Source organism: Macrotis lagotis, chromosome X (assembly GCF_037893015.1).
Source record: "Macrotis lagotis isolate mMagLag1 chromosome X, bilby.v1.9.chrom.fasta, whole genome shotgun sequence".
Classification (NCBI taxonomy): domain Eukaryota; kingdom Metazoa; phylum Chordata; class Mammalia; order Peramelemorphia; family Peramelidae; genus Macrotis; species Macrotis lagotis.
In genome coordinates this window covers 422,917,883-422,939,463 of record NC_133666.1, presented here as the reverse complement: position 1 = coordinate 422,939,463, position 21,581 = coordinate 422,917,883, and the positions used below count along the sequence as shown (strand labels likewise).

The following is a 21,581-nucleotide window of genomic DNA, read 5'->3' as shown; positions in this document are numbered from 1 at the left end:
TGGAAAGGAGATTTGAACCTGTTAGTATGCTGAAGGGAAGAAGTCAGTGGACAAGAATGATAGAAAGCAAAGAAAAAATCCTCCTAAGAAGCCAGTGGCTATATAATATGAACAACATTTTGCTTTTTTCAGTATAACTTTAGAAAGTCAAGTCACTCAGTTCCCACTGACTCCATATTCTCTCCATAGTTCTTTCCTCTATTTCTGACTGCAGAGAAGGCCAAAAGATTCAAGGGAAGTTTGGGGCAGCTGCAATTTGTTTTGTTCAAATATGTGAAATGGGTCTGGAGTAGAATTTTCAAATTGTTCTGAGTTGAAATTCATTTCAGATGCTGAAGTTGAGCTTGGGGAATTCACTCCTTTTGAAAAGTTCTTAAGGAAGTTGCCTAGGAAATAAACTTTACCAGCAGTTTTTTTTTCCCTGAAAACTGCTCCTCAATGTGTTACCAAAGCTAGTTTTACTATGAGACTAGAGCTTTGGGTATTTTCTATTTCTGATTAGAAGGAAAAGGACCAACTCAATTTTATTTCAATTTATTATTGCATGCAGTCTCAAAGTGCTGAGGAAGGTAGTTTTGGGAAGACAAAAATGGACCAGCCCTGTGCTGTGTAACTTACCTGTCTCTATAAAAGTATTGTGTACAAGAATTATCCCAGGCGCAACATTTTTTTCCTCCATATTTATAAACAGGGACAATTTGTGACATGAGTTATGATGCTTTGATATACTTATCCAAAAGTTCTTTCACGTTGATGTATAGAGTTAAAAGAATTACTTCCTTAGTGCTCTTGCCAGCTTTTCAATTCAAAATAAAAAAGTAATTGAATAGAATACATGGTATAGAATTTAGAATTTTTCTTACAGTATTTGAAATCTTATGGGATCTTAGCTCCAAGGCAGCAATCACTTCCACTTCAATTCTGCTAATATTTTCTCAATTGTCAGAGGGGAATAAACAAAAGATAACAGATGCTTGTTTACCATAGGTGTACAGATAGTGCAGCCAGCTTCTCTTTCCTACAAGTTTTTTTTCTGATTTTTATTCCTGGTGTTCAGAAAGGAGAACTTCTCCTCTGAGATCATATCTCATTTATACCTTAAGTATCTTGTAGGTAATAGCTATCTTGTAGGTATATAACTATCTGCATATAGTTTTCCCCCATGAGAATTTGAGCTCAATGAGCTACAAAAGGCAAAGACTTTTTGCCTCTTGTAATATCCCAGGCACTCATCACAGAATAATCAATAATTTAATAAATGCTTGATGATTGAGTCCAAATCGCCATCTGGCTGGTCTTGGGGATTTAGCCAGAGAAAGACCTTTCCCCAAGCTGGAAGAGAAATGCAGTTAGAAAGATGCACATTGTCTGACTTCATTATATTATGCATTGTGATAGCATGGGTGGGGCCAGTAGTCAGGGTGGGGGAAGGGAATCTTGGGCTATTGTGAAGTAGATATGCATACCTTGGGGGGTGGGGTGTAACTGAGAAAATCTTTTCCCTGGTCATCATTCAGCAACAACACCTACTAGAGAGGAGGAGTAAGAATGTAAAGAAATCCTCCTTTTTTTCCCCTCTGTGCCCAAGTGGCCCATTTCTTCCTTACAATGAAGAGAATCAAGTTCACTCTGGTAATATTGCTATTTATCTTCATTTTTTTTCTGGTGTGTGTGTGTGTGTGTGTGTGTGGTGGTGAAGTAGAGGATTATCTAAGTTTTCAGCCTAAAAAAAGATAATTTGTGAAAAAATAGCAAATTCAGGTATAGATACCTGAAAGACACTGAATCACTTGTCATTGTTATAGGACCAAAAAAGATCCTTTATTTTTGAAAATCTTAAAATCAGTCTCAAAAATGTCAATCAAGCCATTAGAGTTTCTTTAATGTATTTTGTAATGATGCTGAAAATACAGAGCTTCATTTCTGTTCATGGATGAATTATTCTCTCTTGACAGGCAAATTCATTTTTTACCTAATAGGCCTTTTCTGTTTTTAATTTTGAGTCTACAAATTTGTTGAGGTTTTTATACTAATGGAAGGCATTTTAGTCAGAGTTTTTTTTAAAATTGTTTTACATTTTCTAAAAAGTTTTTTCTCTAGGATAATCATAATAAGAAACACAGGACTTAGGGTTGGATGGACACATTAGAGGACATCCATTTCAACTCTCTCATTTTTGTTTTTGCATCTTCAGCATAGTCCTATTTTATGAGGCACTTAATAAAAGCATTTTGAATTGAATTAGATTTTTTTTCAGATGAGGAAACTGAGGTCCATGAATGTGAAATGACTTGTCTAGTAATCCAGATAATAAGTGGTGGAACTGGAATTAGAGTTATTCTTATAACTTTAAATCTCTTCCTCTTTCCTTTATGCTAAGGGCTAATGCAATATATATATATATATATATATATTTATGGTTTACAAATTACTTTCCTCACAAGGTAGGTGATATTATTTCCATGTTGAAAAAGAAGAAATTGGGACTTTGCAAAATTATCCAAAAATGTCAGACCTGGAAACACCCATCTTCTTACTTGGAGGAGGATATAGTTTTGGAAAGGTAGTGGTGATAGAGGCAAAAATCATAGAAAGTTCACAAAATCTCAGATTCAACTGTCTATACCTCAGAGTTTACTCTAGTTTTAAGAATTTATGACACTAGAATCTCTAGTTTATCTTGCGAATAAGGAGTCTTCCATATAATATCTTTGAAATGCTGGGAAATACCAGCAGTTTCTGAAGTCACTATAGAAACAGTGACTCAAGTTGCTTGGCAAAATATGGGGAAGGGCATCATTTCTTTTCTTTTTCTTTTTGCAAGGCAAATGGGTTAAGTGGCTTACCCTAGGCCCCACAGCTAGGTAATTATTAAGTGTGTGAGGCCAGATTTGAACTCATCCTGACTCCAGGCCCAGTGGGTGCTCTATTCACTGAGCCACCTATCTGCCCCAAAGGCATCATTTGTAATGTAAAAGGGGGTGGCACACAAAAATATAGGTAAAATTGTAGGATTTTAGAACAAAATAGCGAACTTTATTTTGCTCCTCCAGGATTGATAAGTAAACTAATCTTATAGAATGAGTGGGTCATACAACAAATTATAGAAATAATTTCATCCAAGAGAATGACAATAATGAGATAAGATGTCATTGGGATGCTGTCAAAGCAATCCTTAGGGGAAATTTTATATCTCTAAATGCACAAATGAATAAATCAGAGAAAGAGGAGAGCAATGAATGAACATGCAACTCATGCTCAAAAAGCTAAAGAATAAATTAAAAATGTCCAGTTAAATACCAAATTAGAAATCTTGAAAGTCAAATTAATAAAATTGAAAGTGAGAAAACTATTGAATTAGTAATTAAAATTGAGTTGGTTTTATGAAAAAAAACTAATAAAATAGATAAACCTCTTGCTAATTTGGTTAAAAAAAAAAAGAAAACCAAATTACCAGCATCCAAAATGGAAAAGGTGAATTCACCAGTAATGAAGAGGCAATTAAAGCAATAATTCAGAGCTGCCTAACTATGTGCCAAAAAAAATCTGACAAACTAAGTGAATTCAATGAATATTTACCAAAATACAGATTGCTCGGATTAGTCAAAGAGGAAATAAAATATTTAATTCCATTTTTTAAAAAAAATAATTAAATCACAAGGGACATCTTAATGGTTATGATGCTAATTATGGGAAGCATGATGAGAGTTGAAAGAACTATACTCCCTTCAAATCAAATTTCAAATGGACCTCATGGAATTTTTTGTGGTGAGAGAAAAGGGGAGAGGGGAAAAAAGTCAATCTAAAAGACAATTAACTTGAGAAGGATTAATGTTCTTTCCTGGCTATACCTTTGGGAAACAAGAATGGAACAAACTATGATGGTAATTTGCCCTTGAAAAAGCCTACCTAGTAACCAAGCATCATTAGAATTTCTTAACCAAGCTTGTAAAAGTTATTCAGTTGTACCCAGGAAGATGCTATGATCACACCTCAGAACTTTCATCAAGGCTCAGTGGCTCACTTCAAGAGGACTAAGAAGACAAGATCAAATAAAATTTCTGGCTCCTGTGTCCTTGATATCTAATATTCTGAACAATGAAATGAGATCCATAAGCATATGAGATACTGAATAATGTCATTGTGATTGTAGCATTGTCATTGTGATTGTAGCATATAAAGTTCTGCTGAAAAAAATACTTCATTAATCATTTCTAGTACTGAAGGAATTGAATAGCAAATAGTTTTGATGATGCTCATCAAGTATTGGAATATTTTCATACTGTTTCTGCTGAAACTATCAAAGTGACCAAAGAGTCAGTCTTTGTGCAGTCTTTTCATTCTCATGTGGTCCTAGTGGGAGACATTCAAATGCAACAACAGCTCATAAAACTGCTTCCTAACCTCTAAAATAGCACAGTGTTCTTGCTTGAAGTAACAGTTGTGCTATTACACCAGGTGAAAACCTCACCTGACTTGTTACCTTCACATAGAGATTTTGAGGTTAAGTGGAACTTCTTGAGTCTGCCATTTCATATATTGAACTGCCAGCAACTTTTCTACATTACACTTTCTGAGGTAGCAAGTGGTATGTCTTTGATATTATCAGAACTAAAAGAGACAGATGAAAGTTTAAAAAGCTACATTATTAACAAATATGCATCATTCACTAAAATATTTTAGATTCTATTCCTTTCCTCTTCAGAAGTAACTAGGTGTACATCTTCTCAAAGTCAAAGGAAGAAGACTCTTTTTAGTCATTTCTTACTAAAAGTAGGCACTTCTCTGGCAGCAAACAACTGAGGAACACTGGGTCACTGACAGAAATCGTATTATTGAAACTAAATTAGGGGACTCAAAATTCATATTCAACCAAGGAAGATCCTTAAGATTTGAATTCCCAGGTATGAAAGAATTTGAAGGAATAATCATTTAAACAAAAGTATACAAACTAGGAATAGTAACTTTTTTTTAGGAATAGTAACATTAAAAAGTTTATTCATTAGACTATATTCTCTTCACTACCAAAGAGTTTCCCTAATTTCTGCCAAACCCTTTCCTCATCTCTCCTATATAAAAAGACATTTACTCTCTCTTTTTTTAAACTTAAGAAATAAGTGTTTAATTGGTACCTTTGGGGTGGGCATTCAGAGTATTATTATTTATTAATGATTATTATCATTTTCTTTTTCCTGGTTACATGCAAAAACAAGTTCCAACATTCATTTTTAAAACCTTGAGTTCCAAATTCTCTCCCTTCTTCCCACCCCAGTCCCCCTTATAGAGAAAGTAAGTTATTTGATATAGATTAGAAATGTATAGTCACAAAAATATCTTACCATAATAATCATGTTGTAAGAGTAAACATAACCATCCCCCTTTCATTCCTCCCCCCACAAGAAAAGAGAAACCTCAAGAAAAATAGTTTTAAAAACAGGATACATCAATCTGTATTTCGAACAATCACTTCTTTCTTCGCTCTGGACAGTGTTCTTTACCTAAGGAGTTGTCTTGGGTCACAGCAGTATGAGAAAAAGGTTGTCATTCACAGCTGATCATCCCACAACATTGCTGTTATTTTGTATATAGTACATTTCTCATTGCATCTTCTCATGAAAGTTTTTACTCAGAGCATCTTATTCATCATTTCTTATAACAGAATGCCATTTCTTCACAATTACATACCACAACTTGTTCAGTCATTCCCTAAATGATGGGCATCTCTTCAGTCTCCAGCACTTTGTCTCCAGAAAGGAGCTGCTATAAAATATCTTTATTCATATAGGTCCTTTTCCTTCCTGTTTTTCATCTCTTCTAGTATATAGACCTAATAGTGGCATTGTTAGATCAAAAGGTAAGCATGGTTTCCCCTTAGGCATAGTTCAAATTGCTCTACAGAATTCTTGTATCACTTCACAACTCCTCCAACATTTTCATTTTTCCTTATTCCCTCCAACATTTATCACCTTCTTTTTCTTGTCCTATTAGTGAATCCAACAGATTTAAGATAGTATCTCAGAATTGTTCCAGTTGACGTTTCTCCTATCAATAGTGTGTTAGGACATTTTAAAAAAAGATTCAATTTTAAAAATTAATATTAAATTTAAAAATTAAAATTAAAAAATTTAAAAAATGATTTAATCAATCATTTAATTAATGATTTAATCATTAAAATGATTTCACCCCTTCTGAAAACTGTTCATACCTTTTGATTTTCAATTGGAGAAATGGCTTTTATTTTTATAAATTTGACTCAATTTTCTTTTTGATAAATTAGGTTTTTATCAGAGAAACTTGTTTCAACATTTTCCCCCACAGTTACCATTACCAACTGTATTTTCCTCCATCCTATTTCCCCTACCGAGTGAGGCTGACTATTTTTTGGTAACTGAATTCACAAAATGCTGAGAAGTAAGTCTGTTGTCTATTGGAATAGAAATCCATCTTTTTACTTGAGGTCTAAGAAGGCAGGGCCATCATTGAGTAATATGAGTTTTGTTTCGTGCTTTTTATGTTTGTTCCCTTGAAATTAGGGAAGATGAAATTCTCTTCATGGTTTTTTTTTCATGGAACCAGATGAATCCAGAGAAAAGCCAGGACAAAGGGTGGGCCTTCTGATGTGCTTCCTCTTTTGGCCCCATCCTCTTTTGGTTGCTCATTCTGGATGATTCCTTATATACTTCTCTTCAGATGTTCCTGACCTCCCTGCTTATGAGTGTCTTCCTAAGTGAGGCTGGTTCAATTGTCATCTGTTGAATCTCTCCTCCTTTTACCCTGTTCCTCCTCAAAAGTATTTTAGCATCTGAATACCCTCTCCCAAAATCTTCCCTCCCCTTTCTCCCAAAATCTTCTCTGCCCCTACTTTGCTCTAGGGTAAGATTCGATTTCTATACCCAATTGAGTGTGTATATGTCATTCCATCTCTGAACATATTTTAATGAATAAGGCTCATTTACTTAGCTTCACTTCATCCCACCTCTTTCACTCCACTGCAAAAGCTTTTTCTTGCCTCTTTTATATGAATTAACTTACTTCCCCCTTTCCTTTTGTCACAGTATATTCCTCTCTCACCATTAACTCCATCTTTTTAATATATTATTCCTTCAAATTCAAATTCCACCTACACCTTGTCTATACATGCTCCTAATTGAATTAATGGAGTTATTATGAGTTAACACCATCTTCCCCTGAAGGAATATAAACAATCATTAAGTTCCTTATGATCTGTCTTTCCTGTTTAGCTTTTTATACTTCACTTGAGCCATGTATTCTGTTCGGCTCTAGTTGTTTCATCAGGAAAGTGTGAAAATGCTCTATTTTATTGAATTCCATCTTTTTCCCCTGAAAAAGGATATGTTCAGTTTTGTGGGTAGTTGATTCTTGGTTGTAATCCAAGCTCTTTTACTTTCCAGAATATCATATTTCAAGTCCTATGATCCCCTTCTGAAGAAGCTGCTAAATCTAATCTCATCCTGACTGTGCTTCCATGATATTTGAATTGTTTCTTTCTGGTTGCTTGAAATATTTTTTCCTTGATCTGGGAGCTGTGAAATTTGACTTCAACATTCCTGTTAGTTTTCATTTTGGGATCTTTCAGGAGATGATAGATGGATTCTTAGAGTTTCTATTTTATCCTCTGCTTCTAAAATACCGGGCAGTTTTCTTTGATATTTTCTTGAAAGATGACATCTAGGCTTTTTTTTTTTTGATCCTGCCTTTGTTAGTTCAATAATTTGTGAATTATCTCTTCTGGATCTGTTTTCCAGGTCAGTTGTTTTTCCAATGAGATATTTCACATTTTCTTTTAGTTTTTCATTTTTTTTTATTGTTTTCTTGATTTCTCACAAAGACATCAACTTTCCTTTGCTCTTTCTATATATTAAAGAATAATTTTCTTCATTGAGTTTTTGTATATCCTTTTCCATTTGGTCAATTCATCTTCTTAAGGCATTCTTTTCCTCATTGCCTTTTTTGGACTTCTTTTTTTTCATTTGACTCAGTTTGGTTTTTAAGATATTTTTTCAGTACTTTTTTGTATCTCCTTCACCAAGCTGCTGACTTACTTTTTGTGATTTTCCTACATTACTCTCATTTCTCTGACCAATTTTGCCTCTACCCTCCCCTATTTGATTTTCAAAATCTTTTTAAAGCTCTTCTATTACCTGAGACCAATTCATATTTTTCTTAGAGGTTTTGTATGTAAAAATTTTGACTTTGCTATCTTTTTCTGAGTATATTTTGACCTTCCTTATGACCATAATAATTTTCTATAATTCAATTTCTTTTTTCTTCTGTTGTTTACTCATTACCCCAGGGGGAGCACACACTGTCCCAAGCTTTTGAGGATTTTTGTAACTATTTTCACAGATATCTAATAGAGATCTGCAAGTTTTCAATTCTTCCAGGGTCTTGTGAGAGGTTAAAACTACTCTTCTTGCCTGTACTTAGGTGTGGGTGATCACAAAGCATTCCCCTCTGCCCTGGAACTGTGAGGAAAGTCCTGTTGTGTTTATGCTGTAAGCTCTTTGTACTTGTTCCTCTTTTTCTGGGGCTGTGTTCTGTATCTGAGTATAGGCAAAACAATTGTGTCCTGCCTCAGTGTTATCAAAGAGATCCCCATATATCTCTGTGGACTGAGAGCTCCCAAAGCTGCTGCTGTGGCTGATCCAGTGACTCTGGAGGTCTGCTCCTGGTCTGCTGAGGTCTTCACTGGATTTCAGTCTCACCCCATACTTTTCCTGCTGACCTTCCAAGTTGTTTTTGGCAATCTCTGGGCTAAGAGGTTTGGAGACCACCACCACTTTCTTTAGGTTTTGTTTTGTTTTGTTTTGTTTTTTGCAAGGCAAACGGGTTTAAGTGGCTTGCCCAAGGCCACACAGCTAGGTAATTAAGTGTCTGAGACCGGATTTGAACCCAGGTACTCCTGACTCCAGGGCCAGTGCTTTATCTACTACCCACCTAGCCACCCCTCCACCACCACTTTCAATGATCCAGGCACCCTGCTCTTCCTTCCTGGATTATTGGGGTTGGTTTGCTCCTGGGCTACTCTGTACTTCTCTCTCATCCTGGTACAGCAGATCCTTCCCCTGGTTTTCCAAATTGTCTTAGACTGGAGAATTGTTTCACTTAGTTTTGTTGTGGATTCTGCCACTCTAGAATTTGGTTAGAGTCATTATTTGAAGGTATTTGGAATGATTTGGGGGGAGAATTTGGGCAAATCCTTGCCTTTACTATACCAACTTTGGTCCCTTTTTAATATCACAATTAACTTCCTAGTGATTGATCTTTGCGTCTTACTAGAACCCTGTCTTTTAGCAAATTTATCCATCAGGCTGTACTGTTATGCCCTAACCTGATATTCTATTCAAGAAGGAGGATAATATCTGGGGAGTTATAATCATCTTAGTGGTGATGATCCTTTGCCCTATTGAGAAGAATTTCTTCAATCCCAATTTTCTAGGTGGCTACATTATTTTGTTGGTATAGGGCAGGGGTGGGAAATATCTAGCCTACAGGCTTTATAAGGCTTGTGAAATCATTTGGTCTGAGACTATCTTGGCAACTGCAAATGGAACCAGAAATTCAATAAATCTAGGAGTTTTTATGGGTGAATTAATACAATGTTTGATATATAACAGGTTAATGATGTTGTAAGTATCCAAATGACCCTTGACAAAGGTAGTCTAGGCAGACTATGGCCTGTGTGACAAGTCCAGGATTTATGTGTGTGTGTGTGTTTGTGTGTGTGTGTGAAAATTCCATTGGTTTTTCATCTTTGAAGGTACAGAAACTTCATTGAGGAAGAAAAAAAATCCTTAAATCCTAATAATTGTGAGTGAATCAGTTGGTTCAGGTTGTTTGGGTTAGAACTATCTCTTTGCTCTTAGTCTATGATTAAAAAAGGGGTCACTATAGAGCTAGTTCTTTTCATTATGGTATTCTGACAGAACTAAACTCAGACTAGAGAGTAGAAAAGCCAAGAGTGGTATGATCATGGTGGATTTGAGGGCAGAGTTAGCTTGAAGTTTCATGTGTTGAGATTCATGAGGCCTAAAAAATTTCCTAGATCCTAAATTCCTGGTCCCACATCAATGAAGACCTAAATATAAGACAGGCAGGTATATGAAGGAATTAGATAAAGCATATTATTATTATTATACCCTCTTACTTATTGATATTTGTGGAAATTTGGGAATTTAACAATATTTGAGGCAACTTATAAAGTTGTTCATAACTTTAATTTCTATGATTCAGGTTCTATATACTGTATATGACAACCCAGCTTTAGGTATGTGATCAACTTAAGCACATGTTTTCTATGATTATTAGCCTAAATTGTTGCCATATGACATATTGGAAGGTTGAAAATAATGTTCTCTGATTCATCATTTTATTTATTCTTTTTCTTTTGAATTACATAAAGCTGCCTTAAAAGCAATTAGTAAATAATGATAAATTTAGCAAATAATATGAATGTATCTGATGATTGTTACTCAATTCAGACATTAGAAAGCTATAATTAATTTGTTATTGTACTTAACAAAAAGAAATCATCACTTAATCTATGAAATACCAAACTCCAACAAAGGTAATGCTGAATAATTTTCTATCTTTTGAATATTTTTTCTCTTAGAGGATTATACAAGATTAATCATATACTTTCAATTAGTATTCTCTCTTTCTTAATATACCTTTTTTTATTAGTACTTTTGTAATTTATCTGAAGTTCCTTTGATACATAACTTTTCTCCACTGTTCCGCCTTGTAAAAAAAGAAAAAAAAGTAAATAGAATCAACACAGGGACCGAATCTGACACATTTTATGCCTTCAGGTCCCAGTATAAATTTGTTTTTTCATCTATCGTCTGGATACGATTGACTTTTTTTTTTGCAAGGCAATGGGGTTAAGTGGCTTGCCCAAGGCCACACAGTTAGGTAATTATTAAGTGTCTGAGACCGGATTTGAACCTGGGTACTCCTGACTCCAGGGCTGGTGCTTTATCCACTGCGCCACCTAGCTGCCCACAATTAACTTTTTGCATTTAATTAGAGTTGAGGAGCCTAGTATTTTAATTTACATTATTGTAATTGCTATGAAAATTATTCTCCAAGTTCTGCTTCCTTCATTTTGTGAGTATCCATGCAAATTTTCCCATCTTTTTTCTGAATTCTTCATTTTTTAGGGAATAATTTACAATAAAAAAACTGAGAGGCAAGAGTTGGTTTTATAGAATGATGATCAGGTGATTTGCCTCCTCAATTGGATGTTTTTGTAGAGTGATTTTCATTTAGTACTGTGATTGCTTCTTTCTTAGAAGGTATTTAAATGTCCAATGGAAATATTTTAGGAAGATTTGGAGAGGTTTACTGGGATATATAATTAACCTCAGAGAGGATAAAGGTAACCCAAGGTTTTATTGATTGTGGATAAATTGATTGACTTTGCCTGTCATGGATAAATTGAGGATGAACTGGTTATTTTGCGTCCTTTGTGTCAGAACCACCACTCTGTACTATGCAAACCCTATCAAATGTCCATCTGACACTGGATTTAGAGCTTTTCTTGAGAAGTACAAGGGATAGCTTCTGGGTTAAGGATTGGATATATTCAGAAATAAAAGTAATGTAAACACAAAAGATTTCTACTTAAAAAAATAAACCAAGGAATGTGTATTTTATTTCATCTAGAAAGCTTTTATTTCTGAATATATCCTATTCCCTAACCTGTCTATCATCTATCTATCTATATGTATATCTGTATGTAGGTATGTTTATGTGAATGTGTGTGTATGCTTGACTATAGTTATCACAAGGAATTTTTTTTCCTCTTCTAAGATGGAATGAATAGTGGAAGTCAAAGAAAATAGATTTCTGCTATCTTTTTTAATTAGGGAGTAGAGTGCTATAGATGTGGAACGTTGCATATACTTTCTGATGAAGTATTATTAGGTTTTCTTAATTGTTTTAATTAGTTTCAGGAGACTTGGAGTGGGGGGTTATCTGTAAAATGTTTTCAATTGTAAAAGCCCATAAATAAAACATTTAAAAAAAAGATTCAACATGTGACTGGATAAGAAGAATCATTTGAGGTATCAAGGATGACTAAGATTGTCAACCTGAGTAATTGAAACGATAGTAATATCTTCAACAGAAAGAGAAACTTTAGGGGAGAAGAAAGAAAAAATGTGGTCCATTTTGGACATGTCCCTCTTTAAGTTAGTTATTCCTACCCATTTAGGATTTAGAGATTGCTTAACCATGATTGAACCTCTCAAAATAATTCACTATTTACAAAGCCAAGATGCTTGCACTCAAGCCTGACAATCATATATGATCTCCTGTGCATCTTCTTCCATTTCCCCTTGAAGTTCCAAAGAAAATGTTCACATATTGTCATAGCAATATAATGATTGGGAAAATAAGGTTCTAGCAAGATTCTAGCAGCCAGGCAGAGCAGTGGATAGAGTACCAGACTTGGGAGATGGGAATATTCATCTTCCTGAGTTCACTTCCAGCATTATATATTTACTAACTGTGTGATCCTGGGAATAGCACAACTCTATTTGCCTCACTTTCCTTATCTGTAAAATGAGATGGAGAAGGAAATGGCAGTCCATTCCAGAATCTTTGCCAAGAAACCCCCAAATGTTGAAGAGTAGGTCATGATTGAACAGTCACAAAGTAAACATAAACTGATAAGATTTTACTCTTTTGTCAGGTACCTGATAAGAAACTGACTTGTCTCCTAAATATTGTGGCCCATATACCATAGTCATTCTGAACTTAGTAATATAACATTTTCCATACTTGAGATCCAGTTATGATGCTTGTAAACTAAGTTTGATTTGCAGTGCTTTTTTTTTAAAACATTACAAAGGTTTTCCAATAATTTAACCATGAAGGGTCATGAGTCCATAATAACCTTTCCCCTTAGGATCAAAGTCAAGAACTAGAAAGAACCTCTGAGGTTATCCAATCCAAGACCTTCGTTTTATATTTGAAGAAACATGCAGAGATGTGTATTGAACTATACAATATTACAAAAGTCATATGTATCAGTAGCAGGATTTAAACCCCAGATCTTTTGAATTCAGTCAGTGCTCTTTATACTGCACCATACAATGTCTTTGCTTACTTACTAATTTATCTTACATTTCTGGTCTAAATTCTATATATTTCTTTAGAGAAAGTTGTACACTTTTCTACTATGAGTAAGATACATAATAAGATATACAAACCAAACTCATAAATCATCCATCCTAGGGATTGCACTTTCATTGTTACTATCAAGATAACAAATTAACTCTCATATCCTTGATCAATAAACATCTATATAATGCTAAGAACTTGCCATATTCCATTTCCATAGGTCAGTCAATTCTTTTACTCACAATTTTAGCACTTTGTTTGAATTACTATTTATATTTTCATTTTTTCCTGGCCTTACTCCCCATAGGGTATTCCCAACTATAGACATCACCTAGCATAGCAGGAGAATATTTAGGTTGATCTTTGGTGTTGGATCCTAATGGACAATCGACTATTGTAAATGGAGGAGACTGTGGACAGATCAAGTCTGAATGACCATTAATAATATACTCACTAAGTGGTGCAGTGGATAGAACACTGGCCCTGGATTCAGGAGGACTTGAGTTCAAATCTGACCTCAGACACTTAATAATTATCTTGCTGGGTGACCTTGGGCAAGACACTTAACCCTATTGTCTTGCAAAAACAAAAAAAAAAACCTACAACAAAAATCAAAAACAAGAATATACTCACTAGGGGACAGACCCAGGATGGCAGAGAAAAGGCAGTAACTTGTTTGAACTCACCCCCAAGCACTCCAAATTAATTCCAATTAATGTCTCTAACCAAATTCTAGAGTGGCAGAACTCAAAAAAAAAAAGACTGAATGAAACAATTTTCCAGCTCTAAGACTTGGAAGATTCAGGGGAAGAGTCTTTTGCACTGGCTTTAGAGCTGGGACAAACCTGTCCCTGCCATCCAGTAATAGACCATGAAGTGCCTGGGTCAGTGGCAGCAGTAGTGGTTTTCAGATCTCCCAGTCCGGGGATCACCAAGGACAACTTAGAAGGTCTGCAGGAAAACTCTGCTATACCCTTGCTGAGAGTTAAGCACAGTGCAGTATAGGCCACAGCAGCACAGACCAGGTCCTAGTACACTTAGACCAGGCTTTGGGAGTCATTTATGGAACTCAGCCTACTAATGGTAGGAGTTTGAAGGAGATTTTAGGAATCTACTATCCCTGAGGTAGGACTTTGTTGCTTTGTCCATACTTAGATCTAGATTACCATCAGGCCCCAAGTATCAGGAAAGGAGTAGAAGTACAACAGAACTTATTGCCTTAGTAGAACAGGGTAGAAAAGAGTATTTGTAGTCACCCACTGACCAGAGCACAGGCCAGGAGAACAATCAGTCTTTCATAAGAGTCTCTCATAAAACCTTGGAGGAAGTGAGAACTTGCAGATCCCTCTTAGTCCCTATCTGAAAACAGCTGCAAAAACACTCAGAAGCTTGGGACATTGCTTCCTCCACCCTGGAAGCACAGCTCCACTTTAAAAAAACGAGCTAAAATCAAGTCAGAAACTGGGGAATTGAACAAACTACAGAAGAAAAAAAAATCTGACCATAGACAATTGCTTTGTTCATATGGAAGATCAAATTACACACTCAGAAGAAAACAAATCAAAATTTTCTGCAACCAAAGTCTCAGTCCATGGAAGTGCTCAAAAAGAATTTTGAATATTAAGTGAGAAAGGTAGAGGAAAAATTGGGAAGAGAATTGAGATACAGGAAAATAAAAAAAAAACTAAGTCACAAACTTGGTGAAGAAGATTCAAAAAATATTGAAGAAAATAACACCTTAAAAATCAGACTGAGTCAAATGGAAAACATGGTCCAAAAGACTAATGAGGAGAAAAATGCCTTTAAAAAAGCAGAATTGGCAAATGGGAAAGGAGATGCAAAAACTTATAGATGAAAATAATTCTTTAAAATATAGGAGTTAAGGGGAATCTGATGACTTTGTGAGAAAACAAAAACAATAAAACAAAACCAAAAGAATGAAAAACTAGAAGAAATTGTGAAATATCTCATTAGAACAATTGACCTGGAAAACAGAACCAGAATATTACAAAAATTATTGGACTACCTGAAAGCCATTACCAAGAAAAAGGCCTAGATATTGTTTTTTCTAGAAATTATTATGTAAAGCTACCCTGGTTTTTTAGAAGATGATAAAATAGAAATTGAAAGAACTCACCTATCACCTCCTGAAATAGATACCAAAATGAAAACTCCTAAGAATATTATAGCCAAATTTCAGAATTCCCAAGTGAAGGAGAAAATTTTGCAAGCAGATAGAAACAAACATTTCAAATACAGAGCCACAGTCAGGATAACAGAAGATTTAGCATATTCTATATAAGGGATTGTGGTACTTGGATTATGACATTTCAGAAGGTTAAAGAGCTTGGATTACAACCAAGAATCAAACAACCCAGCAAAACTGAGCATATGATTTCCAAAGAAAAGATGAAATTCAATGAAAATAGGGCATTTAAAAACTTTTGTGATGGAATGACCAGAACTGAACAGAAAATTTGATCTTCAAATTCAAGACTCGAGTGAAGCATAAAAAAGGTAAATAGGAAAGGCAAATCATAAGGGACATAATGATACTAAAGTGATTATATTCCTGCATGGGAAAATGATGCTGATAACTGATATGAATGCTTTCATTTATTAGAGCAATTAGAAAGAGTGAGTGGATGTGTGTTCTAGACACTGATGAGGGTTAAATTTGAAGGTATAATATATAAAAAGATGGATTTAATGGACAAGAAAGGAATGTATTGGGAGAAAGGGAAAGGAGAGGTAGAGTGGGGTAAATTATGTTACATAAAAGAAGCAAGGTAAAGCTTTTGCAGAGGAGTGGAAGAGGGGAAAGTTGAGGGGAGAGTGACTGAGTTTTACTCCAATTGGAATAGCCTCAGAATGGTAATAACACTCAATTGGATATAGAAATATATTTTATCCTAAAGGAAAGTAGGAAAGAAAATTGATGGGAAAAAGGAGGTAGGGGGAGGGAAGGTTGTGGGAGGGGATAAAAAGAATAGATTAAATGAGTGTGGGGGGAATAGGATGAAGGGAATTGCAGTTAGCAATAGTAAATGGGGGGGAAATATTGAAATAAGTTTCTCTGATAAAGAACTCATTTCTCATATATAGAACTGAGCCAAATTTATGAAAAAAGCCTTCCCCAATTGATAAATGATAAAATGATATAAACAACTTTCAGATGAGGTTATCAATGCTATCTATTTAAATCATTTTTAACAATGTCCTTATTAACTATTGATTTGAGAAATGTGGATGGCATTATACATGTTGGACTGTCTAGTAAGACAGTAGGAGAAAATGACAAATGTTGGGAGAGATGTAGGGAAATTGAGATACTGATGCATTGTTGGAGGAGTTGTAATATGATTCATCAATTTTTTAATTTGGAGCTATGTCCAAAGTGCTATAAAACCATGCCTACCCTTTGACCTAGTGGTATAACTGCTGGAAGAAAAGAATATCTGTGTTTATCGTGTGTGCGCGTGTGTATACATATATGTACATATATACATAAATACTGATATGTATATATTTGATATATATATATGTATATGTATGTATATGCATATAGATGACATATATATCAGCTTTTTTCTGGAGTAGGGGTAGCTAGAGATTGAGGGGAAACTTATTGGTTGGGTGAATGACTGAACAAATTGTGACTGAGATGAATTTCTGTTCTCTTATGATAAATGATGAACAGAATGCTCTCAGTAAAAAAGTTAACATGAGCAAATGCAATGGGAAATGTACTATATGCAAAGTAAAAGCAATATTGCTGGATGATCAGCTGTGAATGTCCTACCTTGATTCAGCAGTGCTGTGACCTAAGAGAACGCTGAAGGACTTATGATAAAGAATACTGTCTGTCCCAAAGACAGAGATTATGGTGATTGTATAGAGATTGAAGTATAGTTTTTTTTTTTTCCCTCAAGGTTTCTCTTTTTTTTGGGGAGGGAATGGTTGTTTTCTTTTACAACATGACTATTGTGGCAATGTTTTTCATTTTTAACCTATATCTTTCTCAATGAGGGAGAATGCTGTGGTTGGAAAAAGAATTTGGAACTCAAGGTTTTAGAAGGGAATGTTGAAACTTGTTTTTGCATGTAACCATGCAAATTGATATTATAAAAAAAGAATATATTCCCTAAGTACAAAAAAGTGGAAAAAGCTCACATTTACAAAAATTTAGCAACTATTTTTGTAGTGCAAAGAATTGGAAATTCAGAAGATGACCATCAGTTAGGGAGAGCTTAATAAGTTGTAGTATATAAATGTGATAGAGTACTATTGTAGCTGGATTTCAGAAAAAACATGAACTGATGCCAAGGACATTGTATACATTTTTTTTTAATTTTAGAAAGGTGATATATATATATATATATATATATATATATATATATATATGTATATGTATATTTATTTATTTATTTATTTAGGTTTTTGCAAGGCAATGGGGTTAAGTGACTTGCCCAAGGCCACACAGCTAAGTAATTATGAAGTGTCTCAGGCCAGATTTTAACTCAGGTACTCCTGACTCTGGGACCGGTGCTCTATCCACTGCACCACCTAGCTGCCCCAGGTTTTATTTATTTTGAGTTTTATAATTATCCCCCCAATCTTGCTTCCCTCTCCCCACCCCCCCACAGAAGACCGTCTGTTAGTCTTTGCGTTGTTTCAGTGGTATGCATTGATCTAAGTTGAATGTGATGAGAGAGAAATCCTATCTTTAAAGAAGAAACATATAGTATGAGATACAGCAGAATCACATAATAACAATTATTTTTATATTAAATTAAATTAAAGGTACATAGAAATTCTTTGGTCTTTGTTCAAACTCCACAATTCTTTTTCTGGATACAGATGGAATTCTCCATCACAGATATCCCAAAATTGTACCTGATTGTTGCCCCATTGGTATGAGCAAGTCCATTAAGGTTGATCATTACTTCCATGTTGCTGTTAGGATGTCCAAGAACATTGTATTAACAGCAACATTGTGAGTTGTTCACCCATGATGAATGCTGCTCCTCTCAGTGATAAAGGACTATCCTGAAAGAACTCTTATGGAAAATGCCATCCACATCTAGAAAACAAAAGCAAAACTATGCAGTATGAATGCAAAGCAAAAACTATGTTGACCTTTTAAAACTTTTTGTTTTTTCTTTCTCACGTTTTTTCCCCTCAGTTAAAAGTCTTCTTTAACAACATGACTAATATAGAATATGTAAATATGATTCTGCATGTACAACCTATATCAGATTGCTTGCTGCCATGGAGAAAGGGGGTGAAGGAAGGGAGGAAACTCAAAACTTGCAAAAGAATGAATGCTGAAAACTAACTTTGCATGTAATTGGAATAAAGTAAATAAATATCTAGTTTAAAATTATATTTCTGAGAAGCCTTTTCAGAGGATATTCAACCAGTCAACTTCAAGCATCAGAAAAAGTGGAACACCCTATGGACTGCTAATTTAAACTGAGATTTCCTGTTAGATTCGTTCCATGTTTTACTGTTTTGTGTTTTTGCATGGCATTAACCTAAAATAGAACATGAACTACGTAGCCCTATATTCCTAAATGGACAGGAAGAGTACATTGTTAAAGTCATCCTAGAATCCTAATGGTAATACCAAACTTGTCCCAGAATGAAGAGCTGGTTTCCATCAGATAAGTCAAAGTCCATTTCATCACTACAGCCCAGCCTCCAATTACTCCACCTGTTATTTGTCTGCTTTCCTGATGTTCCTAGTTGTATGTCTTCCTCTTAGTCTTGTTAACTTCTTCATTTGCCTCTCTCTCTTAATCTCTCTAGATAATCTGACCTCAGATTATGACCCTGAATCCTGGGATTTAATTCTTTTAGTATAAATACTGATTGCTTAACCAGGGAGCCTATTTTCCCTGCCTTTCAGAGTAAACAGTGGCCAAACTGACAATAACCAATTAACATTGTCCTGAGCTGCTGTGATATGCATCCCAACCACTGGTTTGACAGAACAGTTGGTTATAGGCTAATGATGCTTGAACCTGAAGTCTATCCCAATAATTTCTCTTCCCATTTCTTTTCTCCTCTTAAGTCAAAGATGCTGTTTAACAACCCTCCTCTTGCCCACTTTATGCACATCTAGTCTAGCATCGATATATAATGAATTAATTTCGAAACTCCCTTAATCTGTAGTATCTGCAATCTTCAAGAATGAAACAACTAATTTTAGCAGAAATGAAGATGGAACATGGTCTCAGTAGACTGCTCTGTTATTTTGTCCTGAATGGACCAACTGATATATGATTGAAGTTTTGAAGGAATGATTAACCTAAGTAAGATATGAGAACATGGTGATTAAGATTCCTTAACTCCCTTTTCATATTTCTACGTTTTTTGTAACTCTTTGTGACAGTTTTGTTTTGAGTCAGAAGAATGTTTGGAGGTATGCTATATGTTTGTGTGTATTTCCACACATTTGGTCATTCAAGTGCAATTTTTCTTATCTGGGGCTAGGGAGGCAAGCCTTGTGGCTCAGGGAGCTTGTCCAAAGAACAGAAAAGTGCTATCAGACTCAGCTGCTTGCTGGATCAATAAACCATCTGACTAAGGCTTTTCCTTTTGCCATTTTATATATATTCCTTCTCCCACCTTAGCTAACAGAGAACAGTAATGGTGGGAGAGAGGGACAGAAATGTCAGACATCATGGTAGGCATTGATAGTGACTGTTTTCTTACCATTATACCAACCTTACACTAAAAAAAAAAAGTTGCTTTGGTCTTAGGATAAGAATAGCTTTGTGATTATATGGATGAAATGCCTGAAGACATTAATTAGAACACATTTCATAGACATTTAAAAGTTCAGATACTATTAATCCTATGTTGACCTTTGCTTTAATCTGGAGCCTGCATCCAAGTGATATTCTGCAGAATGTGCTTATCTTTTAGATTTAATTGTCTTTTCTTGCTTTATCTGTGCATTATTTGTCAGCATTCTGATGAGACAGAAATAGTTCACAGGTTTTATTCCTGATCTCTTAACAGCAATTTGATGTTTCCTTTCCCCAGTTTTCCTTGAGACACAGAGGAGTCACTTCTTTATGTTTTTGGTGCATCTAAAGTTATGATTAGTTGAAGGAAAGACTCAGATCATTAGCGACTAGTAACTTACAAGGTGAGTATTGATATTTCTCTAAAGCACTTGTCACACTCATAGAGATGGGAAAATGCTTATATGAATTTTTAACTACTATCAATGAACCTGGTTCTTTAGTCTTTTAGTGGGAAAGAGGCCTCCAGAAACAATATTTACTACTCCTTCCATTTTGAGATTTCTTGTCATATTACAATTTGATCTTTCCTTCCATAGATATAGAATATGCTATTTAGACACATTCATATGTTTATACACATATATTCAGACATACATATACTTGCAGTGGTATATGATTCTTAAGTGTATGTGACTCTCCATGGACATATACACAAATAATATGCATGCACATACATGTACAATGATGTGAATGCATTCATTCATATATGCACACATACATAAGTTACATGTATGCTTTATATTATAATGCATGCATATATAGATATATACGCATATAGACACATATAACAGCTATATGTTTACAGTATGTACTAGCTGCTAATATGCATATGTAAATAATATCTTTATAATACATATATACAAAGTTTGTACACACTGTGTACATGTATGTTTGCATACTAAGTGATACAATTACACAATAGGTGATACAGTTGATAATTGATTCTGGAGGATCTGAGTTCAAATATGATCTCAGATACTTTCTCACTCTGTGATGTTGAGAAAGTCATTTCACTTCTATTTGCCTCAGTTTCTTCATCTATAATAAGGGAATAGTGATAGCACCTAACTTTGAAGATTATTTTTTTTAAAGTTTTTGCTATGCAATGGGGTTAAGTGGCTTGCCCAAGGCCACACAGCTAGATAATTATTAAGTGTCTGAGGCCGGATCTGAACTCAGGTACTCCTGACTCTAGGGCCGGTTCTCTATCCACTGTGCCACCTAGCCACCCCAACTTTGAAGATTATTGAGAAGATCAAATGAGATAGTCTTTGTAAAGCATTTAGCAGGATACATGTCATGTATTAGGTGCTATTTAAATGTTAGCAGTGATGATGATGATGATGATAACTACTTCCTCAAAAAAGTTTATATGCTTCTTGATATGCCTTTTTGCATATATATATGTGTGTGTGTGATTATTATATAAAGCAACAAGGAACTTACATGAAGATCTAAATATATATACATACATGTACATACCTTTATATGTATTTATATGCATATATAACACAATGCATATATATGACTGTACAATACATCTATACCACCTGAATATCTATATCCAACACACACATATACATACTATGAACCCATGTTGTATATCTTATATCA

General features: G+C 34.8%; 1 protein-coding gene across 2 annotated transcripts in view; it reads left to right on the top strand.

Annotated features, from left to right (window-relative positions):
- Nucleotides 1-1,487: 1,487 nt before the first annotated feature.
- LOC141498451 (uncharacterized) overlaps nt 1,488-21,581 on the top strand; it is a 167,329-nt gene continuing 147,235 nt past the window's right edge. The window contains exons 1-2 of one of the 2 annotated variants that reach the window (XM_074201645.1): nt 1,488-1,632; nt 20,203-20,308. The gene's annotated coding sequence lies outside the window, so the exon portion shown is untranslated. The remainder of the gene's footprint in view (nt 1,633-20,202; nt 20,309-21,581) is intronic. The other variant, XM_074201646.1, reaches the window with a different exon arrangement.